This window comes from Vitis riparia, chromosome 14 (assembly GCF_004353265.1).
Source record: "Vitis riparia cultivar Riparia Gloire de Montpellier isolate 1030 chromosome 14, EGFV_Vit.rip_1.0, whole genome shotgun sequence".
Classification (NCBI taxonomy): domain Eukaryota; kingdom Viridiplantae; phylum Streptophyta; class Magnoliopsida; order Vitales; family Vitaceae; genus Vitis; species Vitis riparia.
The window spans coordinates 26,069,626-26,089,874 of NC_048444.1; the positions used below are offsets into that span (position 1 = coordinate 26,069,626).

The following is a 20,249-nucleotide window of genomic DNA, read 5'->3' on the forward strand; positions in this document are numbered from 1 at the left end:
TTGGTAGCAATAGACTATTTCATCAAGTGGCTCCAGGTGGAGTCTTATGCACAAATACAATAATAAGAGGTAAATTGATTCTAGTGGACAAATATAATTTGGTTTAGCAAACTAAGAGTCATTATTTTTTTACAATGGATTGCAATTCAATAATGAATGTTTTAAGTCTTTTTGTTTTGCCTAAGACATTAAAAATAGATACTCGATACCAAGGTATCCTCATGGGAATGATCAAGTAGAAATCTTCAATGTTGATTGTTTAAAAATAAAGGCGTCTTGGAAAGAGTAAACGTCAATAGGTAGAATAGTTATCATTCGTATTATAGCATATCAAACCATTGCTCGGAATCCAACATGGAAAACCTTGTTTGGCTTGGTTTTTGAGATTGATGTTGTAATCGAAAAAGAATCTTAGATGCCTACTCTTAGTGCTAGGAAAGGATAAAAATATTGGAAATTAAGAATATATCAAATGTTGGATTTTAAGAAAATATCATATAGAAATTTCAATAAAATGTATCAATGGAACTTAATTTGATCAAAACTCATAAAAATATGGCGAAAAACTCAAGAAAAATAAAATAAGCCAATTTTGTTGAAGAAAATAATAATATATAATATAACAGAATATACAACATTTACCAATAAGATATAGAACCAAACACACATTTACTATTAAAATAATGATTTATCTAATGTGTGTGTGTGTTTAATCATTTATAAGATTATTACTTGTTTATAGTTTAACAATTTATTAAATAAAATTTTGTTAAGGAAAATAATAATAAATAATAAATAATAATATAATACACAACATTTAGCAATAAGATACACGTCCGGACACACATTTACTAGTATTAAAATATTGATTTATCTACCATGTGTGTATTTTAACAATTTATAAGATTATTACTTATTTTATACTTTAACAATTTATTAAATAAAATTTAAAGATAATACAATTAAAATTAGTTTAGGAAGACAAACAATGTATATAAAATTTATGCAAAATAAATCAAACATTCAAGTAGTCTAAGTGGTTGGTAGTTTTTGTCATGTTGGAGGCTTGACTTGATTCCCAACAAACGCCCTTCACAATGAAAATGTCGTGAAAATTCCAATATAATAAAAATAAATAAAATATCATAATATATATATATATATATATATATATATATATATATATATATATATGAGTGTGTGTACAAATTGTATAGAAGTTTTAATATTTATGTATAAATTTCTATTTTTAATACTAAAAAATAGAAAGTGTATCAAGTATCAGCTTAATTTTTTCAATTTTATGTCCTCATATATTTGAATTAGATAAAGTATTAGAATTGCATTTAGATATAAAAGAAAGTCATTTTATGGTATAATGGATCTAATGTACATTCCTAATTTTCTAAACAAATGATTCAAACTTTAGGCATCTTATCCTTGGAATTATTATAGAAAAATTTCTTAGAATCTGGCTTCATTTGATATTTATACCACATTCAATATGAATGGAAGTTGTTAGGTTATAATGAATTTTAATTACTTCTATGTTATTCTCATTCTAATCATATGGTATGATATTTAGCTATACATTACAACAAAACTTTATTGAACTTCCAAGTTGATACAAATGGGAAAAAAATACGGTCAATATGGAATAGAAATAAAATTTAGAAGTTGAAACATTTTTTGCAAGGTGGAACTTTTCATGCTTGCATGGCACACCAAGCAGATACAATTTGTTTTATATGACTAAAAATCACAAATTAATCAATATATGTTAATCTGCACATTTGTACTGGCTTTCTTTAATATTAAAATACATAAGAAAAATGTAAGTTTAAAATGAGATTTTTGATAATAATATATAACTCTAAGCTCAAAAAAAAAAAAAAAATTATACGTCATACATATAACATGTAACTTTAAAATGCAAGTTTTAATTAACAATGACGCTTATAAAAGCGTCATCTTTGAACAATTTCTATTAAAAAATTAATATTTTGATTCCATTATTAAAATAATTGATTTCTTATATAATTAAATTAAAAAACAATTACAACCGATAAAATAAAATTGAATTTTATTAATTAAAATATATCCAAATATTGATATACATGAACCTAGTTTAAACAATTAAGGTAACCACCTATATATATTAATTACACAAACTTATTAATTATATCAAAATATTTCAATAAGAATTTCTAATTCTAACATAAGAACAAACATTGGTATCAAGACTACTAAAATAAACCATAATCTTTAAAAGAATAGTTCAACCTCCTAATGAGTTCACTGATGTAATCTTCATGGTTTTTGACTTCGCCTTCTTTAACACAATGGTTTATCTTCTTTTAGCAAACAAGTTTCCTTTGTAACCTGTAAATAAAAATAAGGAAGAGTAGAAAACATCTAAATTATATATACATACAATAAATAATAAGCATAAATGAAAGTATAACTTTCACAAAATTAATTTAGGTTATCAAGTTTGCTTACATGAATTAGCCTCTTACATACATGGATTGTGCTCCTTTCAATTCATTATAAGAAAAAAAAATTATATTATGAAGAGTTTTCAAAATAAAATACAATATATTATTCTAATGTAGATAAAAAGCTCTCCATTGTCATCCCTATGTTGCACCTTTAGAGCATTACTTCAAAAAAGACCTCATAAAGAATTCATCAAAGTAAAACTAGACATACAAAATATTTCATTAAGGAGACCAATGAGTTGAAACTAAATAAATAAATTCGTACTCTATCAACAAAATACCTTAACTACAATTTCAACTAACATATTATACTTTCCCCAAAATAAGGAAAAAAATGTACTTAAATTTTTTTAAAAAGTTTGATTTTTTATTCAACAACATAGAAGAAATAAATTTTGTTTTTATGAGATAAAATATTGTATTTTTAGTATATATTAACAGTTAAATTAAATCTTTAATAAACTCATAGGCTCTAAGTTAATAAATATGCATTAAACGCTTATTATAAAGTGTATATATGAGTTAGGGTTGCTCCGTATGGACATTTAATGGTGAACTCTTAAAGCATTATTGAATACAAGAATAAGTCCTATAATGTACAAAAAAAAAAGAAAAACCAAGGTCCAAACACAATGAAAACCATCATGTTATCACTATGTTACGATCAAAATTTTATTTTTAATTTCTTATATTTTTTTTGTTTAACTAGTTTTTATTTTATTTTTTTCCAATTCCTTTGATTTTTGTTTATTTTGATAGTAAGAGGAGCTTGTAATTTACTTAGATGAGGTATGATAAAAATCCTAAGAAGTATAGACTTATTTTTATATTTTATTTCAACAAACCCATGAAACATGACATTGCTTGATTTAAGATATCATAAAAAATTTTATGTAATCATAAAAGTAAATAATTAAATTATAAAGTTATAGTACAAATAGAATTCTATCTTATTAGCCGTTAACCCCTTACTCCTAGTTGTCATAATCATTACCTTCTACTCCTTCTCATATACAATGATAGCCTTGTTTTTTTTCCCCCCTATATCCTTGATAGAAGGCCACTTTGTCTAATTAGTGCAACTCATTGCACTGAACAATATGAAGATATATTATTGAAAAATATTGAAAGTTGGATCTCTTGTTTATTAATATTATAAACAAATATTTTAGAAAAGATAGAAAAATACAAACCTGTTGAGGAGAACACAAATTTATGAACCCATATATAGAATAGTCAAACTTTTGTATTTCCCTCTTGGTATTAGTTGTGGTCAATAATAAGCCATCTAGAGTAACTTTTGGCAACAATTTGATTAATATTTAATACTTAAAACAAAACAAGAACAAGAGATAGTAAGAAGTCAAACTTTAACATGCACCTCTTCTATGTAGAGGCTACTAATAGGCAGTGGAGGAGCAACTACTATTATGATGTTATAACAGCTTAGGAGATTTAGACTCATTTAAACTTTAATAAGCTAACTACACTATGTAATACAATAGTCAATAAGGAAAATACAACTTGCATAATGAAAATAATTAAGAAACCCAATCACAATACTAAATATTAACCAAATATATATTCAACCTAAAAGTTCAAGAAGTAGTTGAATGTTTTTCTGAAATAAATGATAGAGCAGTCATGCAAATTTTAATGAATTTATTCTAGATATAAGGAGAAATTAAAAAAATAAATAAATTGTGATTTAGCCTTTGTGATTCAGCCTTGAGGAATGGTAAATTAGGAGTAGTAGAATTAGATCAATCAAAAGAGAATAGCCATAAAAATTTCAAAAATAATAAAAATAGTAACAAGAGTTTAATTGTACTCACTTTTCATCACATTCTTAGATGGTGAAGTAGAACACTCTATCCCTTGCTATTTTTCATTATTTCTTTCTCTCTCTCTTCCAAGCTAGGAAGAGAAAAGTGATTTATAACTAGATAGATAAATATATTAAAAAAGAAAAATTATAATTAATAAATGAAAACATGAAGAAGAGAGATAAGATGTTGTGACGGCACCTAATATTTCTATTAACATTCAACTAAAATTACAATTCAGGATAGAAAAAAAACATGGAAAATCAATCACTGACATTGTCAAATTCCTAAGCCAAAATTACTGTTGGTACAGTTTAAGTTAGTATTTTGAATCTTTAAGGCCCATTCATCTCCTACATCATTAAAACAAGCCAAATAATTGTTGCAACCCCCAAATTAAGAAATAGAGAGAAACGTCAATTTGTTAAAGTTAATGGAAATTTAATTTGAATTCTTCATTAGTAAAAATTAAAAAATATATTTATGAGTAATATATTTCCAAATATGATATAACATCAAAAATTAAAAGTGACAAATCATAATACCCCAAAACAATAAGAAGATAAATGAAACATGACATAAACATTAACTAACCCAAAATAAATTCAACAAGATGAAAATTTACCTGAGTAAAATTAGCAAGGAAAAAGAAGGAGAAGGTAGTTGGGTTGAGAATGGTGACCCTTTATTATACTATGAAAGCAACAATGAATCAACTTCTTCACAAGCATGATGATGTTTAGAAAAAACCATCTCAAGTTTTGACTTTAAAATTTGAAAGAAAAGCAATTAGCTATGAACATTAAGTTGGGTTTAATCATACTTAATATTATAACTATGAAATTATTATAACTAAGGCAATAGAACTTACTTTTTATTTGGAGTTAGATTTTTCCAACCTTAATCTTTGGAATAAGAAAAAAATGATGTTAGAGATTAGAGGAGTTGAAACAAGGAGCAAATTATTCTCAATAACTCTTATTGAACCTCATAATAGTACAAGTTTGAAGAATGAAAGCTTTAAGAAAGGATTTGGATTAGTACAATGTAAGGATCCATACACATTTAAAGCTTTAAAGAAGATTGGCCAATTGAGTAAATGTGATTTATAGTTATTTGGTTAATGCAAATGAGCTAGTTGGGCACTTGGTTGGGAAAGTGATGAAAAGTATGACTCCTAGTTGGGTAATTACTTGGTTATTTAGGAGAAAACTTAATTTTAAATAAAATAAATAAATAGTTTTTATGAGATTTTATATGAAACTTGAGAAATAGTAAGAAAAAGAAAATAAATAATACAAAGGCAATTTAATTTTCTATTTAATTAGTTTCAAAGATATAAAGAAAAATGAAATAGAATAATTTCTTTGAGAATTTATACAATTTTAGAGGAAGAAAATTGGAGGATTGTGGCACAAAAATAAAATTTAAATTTAAATTTTTATTATATTTTTCTTCACTTCTTTATTTTCATTTTCATGTTTTTTTTCTCCTTATACTTGGTTCAAATTTTCTGTAAACTAAATCTAAGCATAAAAGTTTGTTGATATATATAGTTTGGTAAGGGGTCATTATAAACTCATGGCAAAATTGTTCAAAGGCTAAAAAATTCTTGATGATGCCCTAGTTGTGAAGGGGTATATCAATTCTAGAAATAAAGAATTTGAGAGAGGTGGGTGGCTCACAATTTATTTTTATTTTTTTAAGCAAGAAAAATTACATTAATGGCATCTAACAAAAAATGCAACAAAGTAAACAACTAGGTGAGATTTCCTGTTATTGGTTTTGGATGAGATGCATTTTAGATAGAAATAGTTAAGTTGGATTAGATTTCCCTTCCTTTTCAGAATCACCCACAATAGTAACAAGAAAGCCTAAGACCTTTTGAGTAGGGTAGAAAGTATAGGTCATTGGAGCCAAAAAATTCTGAAACAGGAAGATTCAAGATAATTCCTAATGAAATTTAGGATATGTAGTGTCTATTCAAAGAAAAAGAATAGGTAGTGCTTATGTAGCTCATCGAAGAAAAGGGGAGAAGGAAGAATGATAGAGAATTTCAGTTATAATTTATCTATAAAAAAACTAATCACAAAAAGTTACAAAAGTTGCACCTAGTAGGTTTGAAGATTGACTTGAACTTGGATGCTCATTAAGGTCACTAGAGAAGTTCATCATATGGCAATAAGCCAAAATTTCAATGAGCATATCTAAATTAAATATGATTTCCCAATTAAATTTTAACCCTTTGCTATGGTTTATTAGAATTCATTTCATTATAGTACTTTCGAAACATGCAAGTTGGTGGATATGATCTATAAAATGAAATCCACAAAGTCTCTTTGCATCAGTGTTCACAAGAATGATCTAAAGATTGTGATGGATTTGCTAGCTTTGCTCTGACATTTCTGTTTCCTTCTAGGAATCAAGCAGGATTGAAAATCAAAATTCTTAAATAACTATATCAACCATTGTTTGCTATTAGAAACATCAGCACTACCAATGAGGTAACAAATCACAAGATGCCATCTATATATACTAATAAGGTCACTCACATATATTATACTTCAGATATAATCTTCATTACCACTGGAGAAGTGGGAGTGCATCACCTGAATTCGAGATCAAGCCTTCTACAGCAGTCTTAGAACTTCATAGGCTCCATTGAAGGAGCAGAAAACCTATTACACCTTGAGACCTGTAGGAGGCATAGACAATAAATGTTTAATCAGAGCATGGTCCATGCATTGGAATCATGAGGCTATAGGTCAAATACCAGAATTTTTATCTGCATCTTGAGCTTGATAAATGGGATTCATTGAAGTGTTTTCCTAAAGGTCAAATACCAGCATGGTCCCACTAATTTGTCTTATTTTTTCTTCATTCAGTCCAAACCATTTATTACAGGATACAAGTGATTCAAGCCCCTTATTCTTATGCTTCTTCACTACCATAGAAAAAAATACCAACTTTTTTTTTCATATCAATTGTAGGCCTTTTGGCAAAATTAAAAACAGATTATTGCAATGTTTAGCAAGAAAAATGTAAAGACAAAATGATTGTAGATTTCCAAATTGTGATAGTTTCTCAAAAAACTGAAACTTAAATAGGGCTCCAACCTATCTCTTAATCCCAAATCTCATATATCAAAAGAAATCCATCCATAAGAGACTAGATAAAGAACAAGTAAAAGAAAATTAGAAAGAATTCCATTATGTTTCCTGTTTTATGCATTTTTGAGGTGTTGGGAATCAAGATTGAAATGGGAATTTGACCTTGTGATTTTTGTCACATTTTGGAATACCTAGCTTATGTTTTCCTCTTTAAGAAAGCATTGCAATTGTGTTTTTTTTTTCTTTTTTTCTTTTCTTGACAGCTAATTCAAAGACTAGTTGTTTCAGTTTTTATATAAAAAACTAATTCCTAATTTCTAGATAGTTTCATTAGGATGGTTTAATGGCAATCTTTTAGCACAGGGCAAAGGTTAATGCTGGAAAATCTTATGCTTAGAACAGATAAACACAAGAAAGAGGATCATATTTTGAATGACATTAATAAGTGAAACTCTTCAGATAGTTAATTGATGATTAAATATTTCTAGCAAGCATAAAGTAGAAATACCAGAAAGGGAAGCCTTCAACTAGATGAATAACTCTCAAGGAGGCTCTGTTCCAAATACTATGCACAAAATTGCAACCAAAATTAGATTTAAAGAAATAAAGAGAGAAAAACAGTAGTTCAATGGGAAAAACAACATGTGAATTTACCAATAGAAAAGGCTCCATCGTATACCATACAAGACTTACCAAACATCCCTTTTACTTATTGACATAGAAGATAAATCAGCAACAGAACTGCCACACCCCCAACTAAGTCGGAAACTTGGGAATTCAAGTCAAGAATCATGATACAAGTAGGAATTGCCACTATAGTGATGACAGAAATTTGATACATTTTCAAATCCTACAAGGATCTTATACATGCAGAGGATTATTCATCCATAAAATTATGAAAATTTGCAGATTTGTTTCCACAAAAATGAAAAAACTCATTCCAAAGAGCCAACCTTCAAGTCACAAATTCACAATCCACGGAGTCCCAATTTCTGAAATCTTTCCAATTAAAAATTTTCACTTTTGCTAAAACTTTTTACCTTTCGCAATAAGATTTCTAATTTCCATGCCTATGCTACCTCGAGTGACCATCATCTCCATAAAGCTTTCTTTTCTTCCAACCCATGGACTCCTCTATCTGGATGGTCCTTTGATTCGAACCACATTGACCCCCAAAATAAATCTTCCTAACCAGATGTAGATCAGATTCGAGTTGGTCTTAGAACAGAAACCTTCACATTTTCTGGCTGCTTCACCGAGGAGATCGATGCAGGATCTTCAAAATGAAAACCCCCCAACTACACGTCATTGTTTCACGATGTGATATATCACCCCAAAATTGTCTCCCGCCTCACTTTTGATTTCATTGCCACTCAAATCTATGAGATTCCATTACTAACAAGTTAAGAATACTTGTAGATTGTAGTCTGAATATAGTACTCTTCCAAAGGTTAAGGTTTTTCAATAGAGAGAGAGAGAAGGCTTAGGGTTTTGATACTCACAACTAGTCTTCTAAGGCTTGTTGGGTGCTACATTTGTCTTTTGGCGGGTGTAGCGAATCATATGGAGGTAATGGGAAATATATTACATACTATGTAAGAAAGAACATGACGCTTTTTAGGGCCAAGGACACCTATTGAAATCTGTATACAATGATGCTTAAAATAAGTGCCAACGTCTTTAAACTTCTATAGTTCAATGACGCTTATAGAGGCGCCCCAAGCGTCAACATTTTAGTATATCTATGACACTTTTTACAAAAGCGCCAAGGATAAGAGCGTCCTTGTTTTGTTTTTTTTTTGTATATTTTAAAATATAATTGTAAAAATAAAATTATCAAATTCAAATTTCACATTGAGTTTTCTTTTTAATATTTGATTCAAATCTCATTTTAAATTTTCAATTTTAAATCAAGCAAAAATAGAAGAAAAAAAAATTGATTGGTCATTGATGTTGACACAAGTGTATTAAATTATCATTATTTTCTATTTCTAGTCAATCTTATACTTATTACTTATTTGTATTCATTTGGAAGTAGATGTAAATTAGCTATCCTATAAAAGCCTATCTTATATCACAAAACCCTAGAATTGCACACCTCCCTCATTTCATCTTCTTTGTGAAGCTCTCTTTGGGAATCTCCTTACTCTTCTTTGAAGTTTCTCCAAGTTCTCAAATCTCTTATGTGCTCCAATAATTTTGTTGATTGTATCCTATAAAAGCCTATCTTATACCACAAAACCCTAAAATTGCACCCTTCCTTCATTTCATCCTCTATGTGAAGCTCTCTTTTTGAAGCTCCTAACTTTTCTTTAAAGCTTCTCCAAGCCCTCAAATCTCTTATATGCTCAAAAAATTGTTGCTCGTGTCCTATAAAATCTTATCTTATATTATAAAACCCTAGAGTTTCACCCCTCACTCATTTCATCCTCAAAATAAAGCTCTCTTTGTAAAGCTCCTAACTCTTTTTCAAAGTTTTCCAAGCTAAGATCTCTTATGTGCTCTAAAAAATTTGTTGATTGGTAACTTCACAATCATTTTCTCATTCTTGTAGTTTATTTTCAATTTTCTTTTCATAATAGGATTGCCTGTTTGGTTGGGGAAAAAAATCAAAAAGGGTAACATGTATGATTTTGATTGTAAGAATTAAGTATAAATTTAAATTTCTGAAAAATTAAATTCATTGTAAAATTTCCCTAATTTCTTATAGGTATTTGGTTTTTTATTTGATTAGATTAGTTTAAATCTTGTATGAAATTATTTTGAGAAATATTTAATGAAAAAAACACTTTAAATTTCTAATTCACACTAATATTTTTAGTTTGTTCCTTCATAGTGATATCTATCCATATATTTTTTTATCTTAAGTTCTAGCAATAATGGATCTGCAGAATTCTACTTTTAGAATTTGTACTACATTCTCCCAATATCTATTTAAAATTAGTAATTTCTAGGGAGATTATGAAACATTTTGCCGTACTAGTTTTGACATTTTTCCTATTTCTTATAGCATGTTTAATTATGAAGGTATGACCATTTCTTAGGATCTACATCTCCACTAAGGAAAATAAAATCATTATTCTAACTTTTAGTAGCAAATGCCTCCCTATTTTGTCCATTCTTTTTGGCATATAACTTGACACATATACTCAGGTTTGCAACCTATGGTTGGCTTATAAAGCACTTGGCAATTCCTTTGGTGAACTAGTGAATGACACCCACACCTAGGTGTTTGAATTTTATATATCATATATTTACTTGGAAATTAATACTTTACATAGATTATATGTGATTATTAGTTTTCTTGACATTTGATTTTAAGGATCTTTATTTTGTTCATGATCAGTTTAGGTGCTTGGAGATAAAATTTTAATGGCATGAGTGGAGTCGGAAGAAAGGGGTATAAAACTTACAATTTTATTTTAAGCACCTCATTATTCCGCAATAAATTGTCAAATTCTTATTTAAAATTATAAGCTTGTTAGTAGTAAATGGAATGAAAAATAGAATTAAATAAATAAAATAATGATATAATATATCATATTTGTTGGCATTATGATATATTATATCATTATGATATCATATTTGTTGTCAACTTTACTTTTTCTTGTTCATTTTCTCAATTTTCTTAATTTTGCATTATGTTGTTTCGTACATGCATATATATTTTACCAATATTTGAAGAAATCAATGTAGTTTTCTTTTCTTTTCTTTTCTTTTTTCCCTTATATTGTATTTTTATGTACGCCAAATATTTATCAAGGGGGCCCCTACTGTCACAGAAATCATACTCTAATGGCTACCTTGTCAGAGGGTCCTTTACATATTTTATGAATATTTGATGAGATCAATGTAGTTTTCATCAATTTATTTCCTATATTGTGTTTATATGTATGTCACATATTTTCAACAAAACACTTGTCCTGTTTAGAGTCTTATTAGAGGGTCTCTTGTTTGTGGAGACATGGTAATTAGATGATCATACAATTATATCTACCTTGGTTTTAGTTTTTTAAATAAATAAGTGACTACTAAAAAAAAAATAGAGAGTAAATAAGAATTTTTAAAATTTTAATTGAAGTTATTAATTTTCTAAGAAGGTATGAGACAAGATCTTTTTATTGAAAGAATAAAGGAAAAGAAAAGTCTAAAAAAGAAAATTAAAGAAATTTTGTTAATGTGATATCAAGAAAAGTCATTTTTCTTTTGTTTTTTTTTTTTTCATTTGTAATTATAATTGTCAATTTAATGAACAAATGGACATAGAAAATAATCAAAATTCTATAACAACAAGGACTATAAACTCTTGCAAGCCTTCTTAAGTTTGTTCTTCTTTCTCAAATAGGATAGTAGTCTCATAGTTGTCATCTTAGGCAATGGAATTTCCTTTTCTTTTTTATTAAACTTGATAAATCATTTAATGATGATATTTCCATTGCTTTGATAGTAGAACTTGTAACCTTTGACCTTGATTTATAACCTATCAAAATATATTTTCGAATATTGTATCTAAATTAATCTCTTTTGATAGGGCATATAAGCATATCTAATGCTTCCAAGCTCTCTCAAATGTAAAATATCTTCCTTCTATCCATTCAATACTTATTGTGGTGCTTAATTTATTCCATACACCTAAGTTGGGAGAAGAAATTGAAAAAATAAATATACAATCAATTGTTTCTTCATAAAATTCTTTAGACATTTCTTAATGTCATAATAAGAGGAAATTTCAATTGCTCTATTATGTTATAGAGTATGAAACATTAAAGACTAATGAATCCTACGATTTTCACAACTTTGTTGAAATTATTTTGATGTGAATTGGCATCCTTTATGGGATCTTAGTATATTTATATTGTAACCACTTTATTTTTTAATAAATTCTTTAAACTCTTAAAAGCATTAAATACTTAAAAAAAATCTTCAAACAATGCAACAAGATTGACTAAAATGATTAATAAAGAATAAAAAAAATATTTATCATAAAATGCATCAATGAGTTTTAGAGACTTTTTTACTCTTATAGTAGCTTTCTTTAAAGAACTTTTTAAAAATGTTTTCCAAACAAGTTTTCTTCATATAATTTATCTTAATAATCCATAGAGGACATTTCTTTTAACATTTTTTTTATTTCTCAATAATTTGAATTTTTCAAAGTTAAGATGTCCAAATCTCTAGCATCAATGTAAGAGAGAGTATTTACATGCCCTTTTAACCATTTTACAACATTTTAAATGTTTAACAAGAATATTCTATTTCTCATCATGAGCACATTAGCAATCAAAGTAGTATATTAATTTCTTGTTAAGAAACTTTAATTTTCTATGATGATATCATAACCTTTTTTAAAAGAGTTGGCCTAAACTTAACATATTATTTTTTTTTTCTTTTATGTTTAACATAGAATAGAGATTTGAAACAAATTGTTGCCTTCTATTTAAAAATAAAATAAAAGATCAAGATCCAATTTTCTCATTGTCATTTATCAAAAAGTAATATGATCATTTTATAATTTATCAATCTCCACAACATACTTTTGAATCCACATATATGGTTGTTATGTATATTCTTCTCATTTTCTTTTTCATATATATATGCCAACAATATAGTGGGTTTTTTTGTTTTTATTTTTTTGTTTTTTTGAAGTAATTGGTTTTGCTCCTACTTGTTAGTGAAATTTCTATATTCATATCCATAATGAATGTTTAACAATTATAATACTAAATTTTAGATTTCTCATACCTATCTTTTTCTTTTTTTCTTTCTGTTTTTTTTTTTTTTTTTTTTTTTTTTTTGTCATGATTTGTGCCTGGCTTATTCTTTCATTGTGTGATGAATGAAACCACCTCTTCCTCTATTTCCTTGAGCATAAGGAAACCTACAAACATAACCACAATTATTTTGGTTTCTTTTATTATTAAGATTTTTTTCTTCCCCCTTTTATATAGGCTTTGTTAACATAACTTGTTTTAATTTTTCTTGGTTTTTCTTTTTCAATCTTTCTTTGTCGACTTACAGTGATACCATAAATTAATCAATAATTATAAAATCCAAAACTTTAGATTCAACATTGGTGATAGTAATATGATAATCTTTTTCTAAGTGGTAAGAAACTAGTAGAGTTGTTTCAAAAATTAGTTCCTTATCCAAAATCTTGGCCAATTTTTACTTCCTTCTTTTTAATCCATACCTCTAGCAAACCATTTTGATTCTTGAAAACCTCTTAAGAATGGAATCACATTTAATTCCCAAAGGTAAGGGTGAAAGAGAATTCCTTTCTAGCTAGTTAATTGCATCTATTGCATTCATGTTTCTAATGCTTAGAATAGATTTGATCATACTAGTATTCAATCCTTTACAAAAGTTTTCAACTTTACTAATAATTTTTGCTTTCCAATTATATTCATAGGTGCTCAAAGAACAGAAACTAGAGGCTTCTGCAAAAGCTTTCCTCCCTATGGAACTATGTTTATCACATTTCGTCTAAAAGGCTTACCTTTATGATTCCACTGGATTTGGATTGAGGTTGTAGAAGTATTGTTGATCTTTGACACTGATGATGACAGCTACATTTGAGATCGTTGAAGATTAATTAGATTAGATACTTGTCATCTTCATTACAAGGAGACTTAGAATTTTGATTTTTAAGGAAAATCAGAAGAACCAATCTCTTCCTCATGTCCATAAAACACACACCTCTCCACCATTCCATCATTAAGATTCTTTGACAAGATCAGCTTATTCTATCTCATTGACATATGAGCATAGTTCACTTCAAGACAAGAGATGGACATGATCTTCTTTCTAACTCTCTCAAATATTGGTTTTTTTGTCCAAAATCTTGTCCAATTTGCACTTCCTACTATTTAGTTCATACCTCTAAGCAAGCACTTCGATTTTTGGAGATCCCTTAAGAATAGAATCATGTTTAATCCCAAAGGCCAAAGTGAAGGAGAATTCTACATTAAAGAGGTATTTACATAGCAATATTCATAATTTTTATGCTTGGAACAAATTCAACTAAATTAATATTGAAACACTTAGTATAAGAATTAATCAACTTTGGTTTTTCAATTATTTTCACAGGTGCTCATCCAACAATAGAAATTAGAGTCTTCTTCCAGTTGGGTTTCCTTCAAGATTGGCTCCTTGACTATTTTTCATTGCCAGTAAGGTATGTTTTTGCTTTGAAGTTTTCATGTAGAATTGTTTCGGCATCATAGCTTGGATACCCAGTTTGAGCTGAAAAGGGAGGATCAGGAAAAATAGCAAACTGAGTTTACTAAAATCTTGGAAACCCTCCAGGCATTAACCATTGGGTTGGAAAAGAATTTAAATGTGTATGGTTAAAATTTTGTATTTGTGGGTGGCGGCTTTTGCTTCCACTGATTTTCTAGTTGAGTCATCCTCTCTTGGGTCAACACTTGCATTTCTCTTTATCATTCCTCAATCATCTTTGCAGTGCTCCAAATCTTCTTTTGTTATTTCTTTTCTTCTTTTCTTTCTTTAGTTGGGGTTTAATGTTATTTTATTACTTTCGGAATGTCTTCTAATGCTTATTTGGAATTTGGTCTACCAGTTTTTCTTGGATCTATGCGTAGAATTCTACTTAAGGCATTTCTTTCTTGGGCTTTCATGGATCTATGGGTAAAATTCTATATGATCATTTCTTTCCTATTCTTGGTTCCTACATGGGGTTAGCATGTTTTCTAGTTTCTCTTGTTTCTTTATACATTTACATTTGTATCAATTACGTGTTAGCTTTATGGTGATATGGGTATTGTTTGCATAATAATTTGAAAGCAAGAAAAGAGAAAAACATTTTGAGGGGTAGGCAACATTCTATAAAGTTAGAATTTCCTAATTTTCATTTTATAGTTGTTTGAATAATATATGTTTTTCAATATTTTGTACACTAGTTGGTATGTAAATCATATATAAATTTATACAATACATAAAATGAATAGACAGGCCTTCTCTGAATCTCATCTTCTTCAACAAGAATCCAAGTATTATTCTTATATAAGACCTTGATCTCTTCCTTCATTGCTTCAACCAAATTTTTGAGCTTCAAAGCTATTTCAAGAATTTTTGGCTCTTAGTTATGTCTATTTTTGTTGCTGCAAAGACCATCTCATTCCCCAATTCTGGATTGTTTCTTAACCTCCTTCTTGTGATCTGGGATGAGTAATGTCAGTTCCTGATTATGCATTGCCAATAGCAGAGCTTGGTTGTTCAATAGTTTCTATAGTGGTTTGATTATTTGGATTTTGAATATCCAAATTTATGAAAAGATCACCATCAAGCCTTTGAGGATTATGCCTTCCTCCCTTCTTACTTTTGGTACTTGACTTTCAGTTTGAGCATCTATATTGTTACTATGTTTTTCTTGGTCAACTTTATGCTTTCTTAAGGTATGAGAAGCCATTCATTTTCTTCTAGAAAGCTTGTACAAAACCTATCGATTTTCAATACTTAAAAGAGATTTATTAGCATAAAGAAAAGAGTGTTCATCAAAATTATTCAAAAATAAAAAGTCATGACATGTAGACACATTTAGTTTCTAGTGGTAAGCCTTGTTTCCACCACATGCCTATGTTTTCTTTTGGATCTCCATTTTTCTCTGATGTTCCAGGACATGAAAGTTGTTGAACTTCGCCATGATGAGCTTGATGGTTAATAAAAGCAGCAGAAGTAAATTCTCCCCCATTTTCACCTTGAAAACACTTGATTTTTCTGTCAAACTGATTTTCCACTAGTTTCTGAAGCTTAATAAAACAGTCATAGAATTAAGTTTTTTGATTAGGGCATATAGCCAAGTAAATCTATGAAAGTCATCTACAAATATAGCATAATATCTGAAACCTTGATTTGAAATAGCAGGGGTTGGCCCTCATAAATCAGATTGAATTTTGTCCAAAGAACCTTTGAAATAGAACTACAAACATCGAAGGGAAGTCTGCATCTTTAGCCTAATTGGCAACTGGAACAAACATTTTTCTTGAAAATCCAATTTGAAATTTTGATAATATTTTTATTTTCTAAAACCTATAAAAACTTGAAGTCAGGATGTCCAAGTCTTCGATGCCATATACCTACAGATGCTGAATCAGTTTTTACTAAGGCAAGTGTCTCCTTGTAGCTTTCCTCTAGAGCATAAGGATGACCCTTCTTATGACCCCTGGCTACCATTATATATGGTAAAGTGGGTTGTGTAAAAGCATGTAGCTAGAACAATGTTGGTCATTGTGGATCTATGTTGTTCTTCTTGCGAAACCCTCTCACAAAGCACATTATGAAATCCCAGGTTATGACAGTAATATTGTTGGATACCCTGCTGCCATATTCACTGCAAATCCAACTTCGCCAGATCATGTTGTTTTGTGTTACAAGTTCGAATGCTGGCAACAGTATTGCATGGAGACAGCGAGTTGTGGGCCTCTTTTGAGGATGTTGACTGGTTTATAGTGACAAAATGTTCGGTATATATACCTTAAAACATATAAATACATGCAAACTACTCAACTATATAGCAGATATTGTTTTACCATGGGCTGAGATTCGATGGCATAGGCACCAAAGTACAGGTGGTAATAGGTCATGTTATGTCGAATTTGTGTCAGATTGATGTAGATTATGACCTGTTTAAATGGCCCACACAAACATGACTGGTACATGATACGACCAACATGACACGAGCCATCTTATAAGTGGGCTAAGCTAGATGGTATATAAATTGACACAAATAACCCGTTAACATGATTTGCATGTTAAACCTAAACATGACCCATTTATAAAACGGGTTATATTAGTTGACACAATTATAACATTAACATTATTATATTAACCTAAAATCGATATAATTTGTGTCATTTTCGACTCGTATCATTGTATGATGTCAAAATTGACACTCGTGCATGAAAGACTCATAATCGTTGAGACATTTTAGCTTGCTTCCCTACTGGATAATTCAGCCTTTTGTTAGGAAACATAACTCCATTATTTAAGCCATATAAATTAGCTTGGTTTTATCATTTAAACAACCTCTTATAGTCAGATTCATCGGGCAATGGTACAACTTTTGTAAAAAAGTGTAGGTATATATTCAAATTGCATGATTGGAACCATGTCATCAAACCAGAATTTTTGTATGTTTGATTGGTCTTATGGGACCTATGAGAGTGAAATCACATATCCTTCTTTTAGTGCAGAAATGTAGAAGGGCGAACACATTTTGGACCAGTACTTTTGAGGATCTTGACACTGATTTTATAGTGACAAAATGTCGGGTTTGTATACCTTGTGACTTTAATTTGTACAAAATGTTGAACTCGTGTATATTTTACAGGGAACCAGGTTATGTCATACTAATCATTGAGGCATCTTAACTTTCTCCATACTCAAAGAAAACCCAACCTTTAGCAAGAAAACATAACCCCATCATTAAAACAATGCCTACAGTTCTGGTTGTTAATTATTATTTTCTTTTAATATCATATCCATTTGAATGGCCTTTAGGATCATACGTAATAACCCAAGGCAATGGATCAATCTGATCTTAACGAGTATAACTTTTCAAAATCCTTTGCAGAAACTATGCATGATCGGAACTATGTCATCAAACAATTCCGGACTTGTAGTCGGTTCAATCGATCTTATGGGACCTATGAGAATGTAGATTCACAGATCCTTCTTTGAGTACATCCTCTTTTTTCTTTATGATTTCCTGTTTGGGTGTAAGAGGGGCATTATTTTGTTACTAACTTTTCCCCTGATCTTGTGCTTTATTCTGTTTGATCAAAGCAAGCCATCATCTGCAGTTTAATTTCTTCACAACTTTTTGGACTTTATTAATCACCTAACCCTAATCTCCTGTCACTTTTTGTATTCTTCCTGCTTCTTTAGGAATACAACAAGACCACCTCACATTTTTTTGTTTGTTAATTGCTCTTAAAGAATGTGAGCTTTCATGTTCCTCCTTTCCTACCAAAAGTCATTAATAATATACGAGAGAGATGTGGTGGAATCATTTCTTGCTATGAAACAAGAAGGTAATGACAAATGGGAGAGCGTGTCTAGGGTTGGAATCTTCCAAAATAAACCCTAGAGTTCCTATACTTTGCCATCAAGGAATATGAGTTGGTTCACCTAGGGTTTAGACCACTCTGCAATGCATGTGAAAGCTCATCAAATGAATTAAAAAACAAAGACAACATTGTAAAACAATACTCCCTAGGGCATGGTTGAATTTATTCAACATTTCAAACATCAATGATCTTATCTTTTTTTTTTTTTTTTTTGACATGGCAACCAGAGTCCTCAAATAATTGGTCCACGTGTAAAAGTATAAAGTGGGAACATCCTCTTTAGTTCATTTCCCATTCATTCAGCCACAGTGGCACTTCTCAATTATGTTGAGCTGGCAACAAAAGCGCTAAGAAAATCGAAACCAGCTCACTTTATCTTTTCAATACTAAGTTACCAACCTTAATTTTAGTGTACTTAATCAAACACCCACGCTAGAATTCCGCTGACAGGCTACACCACTAAGGTGCATAGCTGCAACATCATCTCACAATGCGGCATAGCAGTCCAGCATAAGCAAAATGGAGTAAGATATTTGGGAATCTTGCATGTACAGTTCAAACTTGATTTCAATAATTGTAATGTGTTTTCTTCTTCTTTTCCTCTGTTTTTCTCAGCAACCAAACAAACCATTAACGTCTTGTCACAAAAAGAATATAGCTGCACAAGGCACATGTCTCTGTGAGACTCCTCTCACTGTTCTCTTATTTACTCAGTGAATGCTACAAGTTACTTGCCTTTCTCATCATTGTGTCTGCAGATCAAGTCATAATGAGATTGTATTCTTCTTTCAATCGTCCTATTAATAAATCAAGCTGAAATTTTTTTCCGGGTTAGCTCAGTTGGATCAACCCTTTGATTGATCACTAATTCAGCCTGAGAGGTTTGAACTTTAGAGAACAATTTCAAAATGTAAAAGCAGAAAACAACTGGAAAGTTTGTGACAGTATTACACTAGCAAACTGGATTTTTTAAAAAAAAAAGAAAGAAATGCATATATGATTGTCAATTGTCGCTTCAACAATTCTTAATCACATACTTTATTGGCCTTTTACAACTCTTAAAGACACCCAAGCCCCACAGCATGTCGGCTTTTGCCTAGGGATGGCGACCCCAGAACATAGTACAACTTCATGGGGCCAATTATATCTTCAAAATGTGAATGATTCTGATTTGAAGTCATATACATAAATCATCATTTCTATTCTAGTTACGAAAAATATTTTTGAAGAGAAGAAAGAATATTCATGATATCTTGCGTTTGGCTTTCCCTTTGGTCTTTTGGGTCATGATAAGGATACATAGTTTTCAATGTACTGTTACAAGTATAGAGATGCTGCAGAGAAAGCTTAGCTCTTCCAAAACTGTTCATGGCAGCTTTCTCTTGTACCTCATCTTTCAGAGTTTGGCTTGATAGCTCTCCTTTAAACTTTTCAGACAACTAAAAAATAAATAAATAATCCTGATTCTCACAGTACTGATCTTGTGAGTTGTGGCTATCTCAAAAAGAAAAAGGGAAAAACCATGAGTCAAATCCAGAAATTATTGATGGCCTTGGTAGTGACAATCAATAATTAATCTTAATCTTTTGCCTAATTACTACATGCTGTTCACCTTCTCAATTTGGAAGAATTCAACTTGTGTTGAAACCCTAATAGAAACTAAAGAAAAATTAAAAATATCAAGAAGGGAATTGACAGATTTGGATTTACATACAAGAATATGCC

General features: G+C 29.6%; 2 long non-coding RNA genes across 2 annotated transcripts; one reads left to right on the forward strand and one right to left on the reverse strand.

Moving 5' to 3' along the window:
- Positions 1-2,179: 2,179 nt before the first annotated feature.
- Positions 2,180-8,971, reverse strand: LOC117931104. Its single transcript, XR_004653980.1, has 3 exons — positions 7,946-8,971; positions 6,937-7,022; positions 2,180-2,382 (listed from the first exon to the last, which is right to left on the reverse strand). It is a non-coding gene; the product is annotated as an uncharacterized LOC117931104 (long non-coding RNA).
- A 579-nt stretch (positions 8,972-9,550) lies between these two features.
- On the forward strand, positions 9,551-15,260 carry LOC117931145. The gene is made up of 3 exons (XR_004653985.1): positions 9,551-9,959; positions 13,847-14,409; positions 14,524-15,260. It is a non-coding gene; the product is annotated as an uncharacterized LOC117931145 (long non-coding RNA).
- The last annotated feature ends 4,989 nt before the right edge of the window (positions 15,261-20,249 follow it).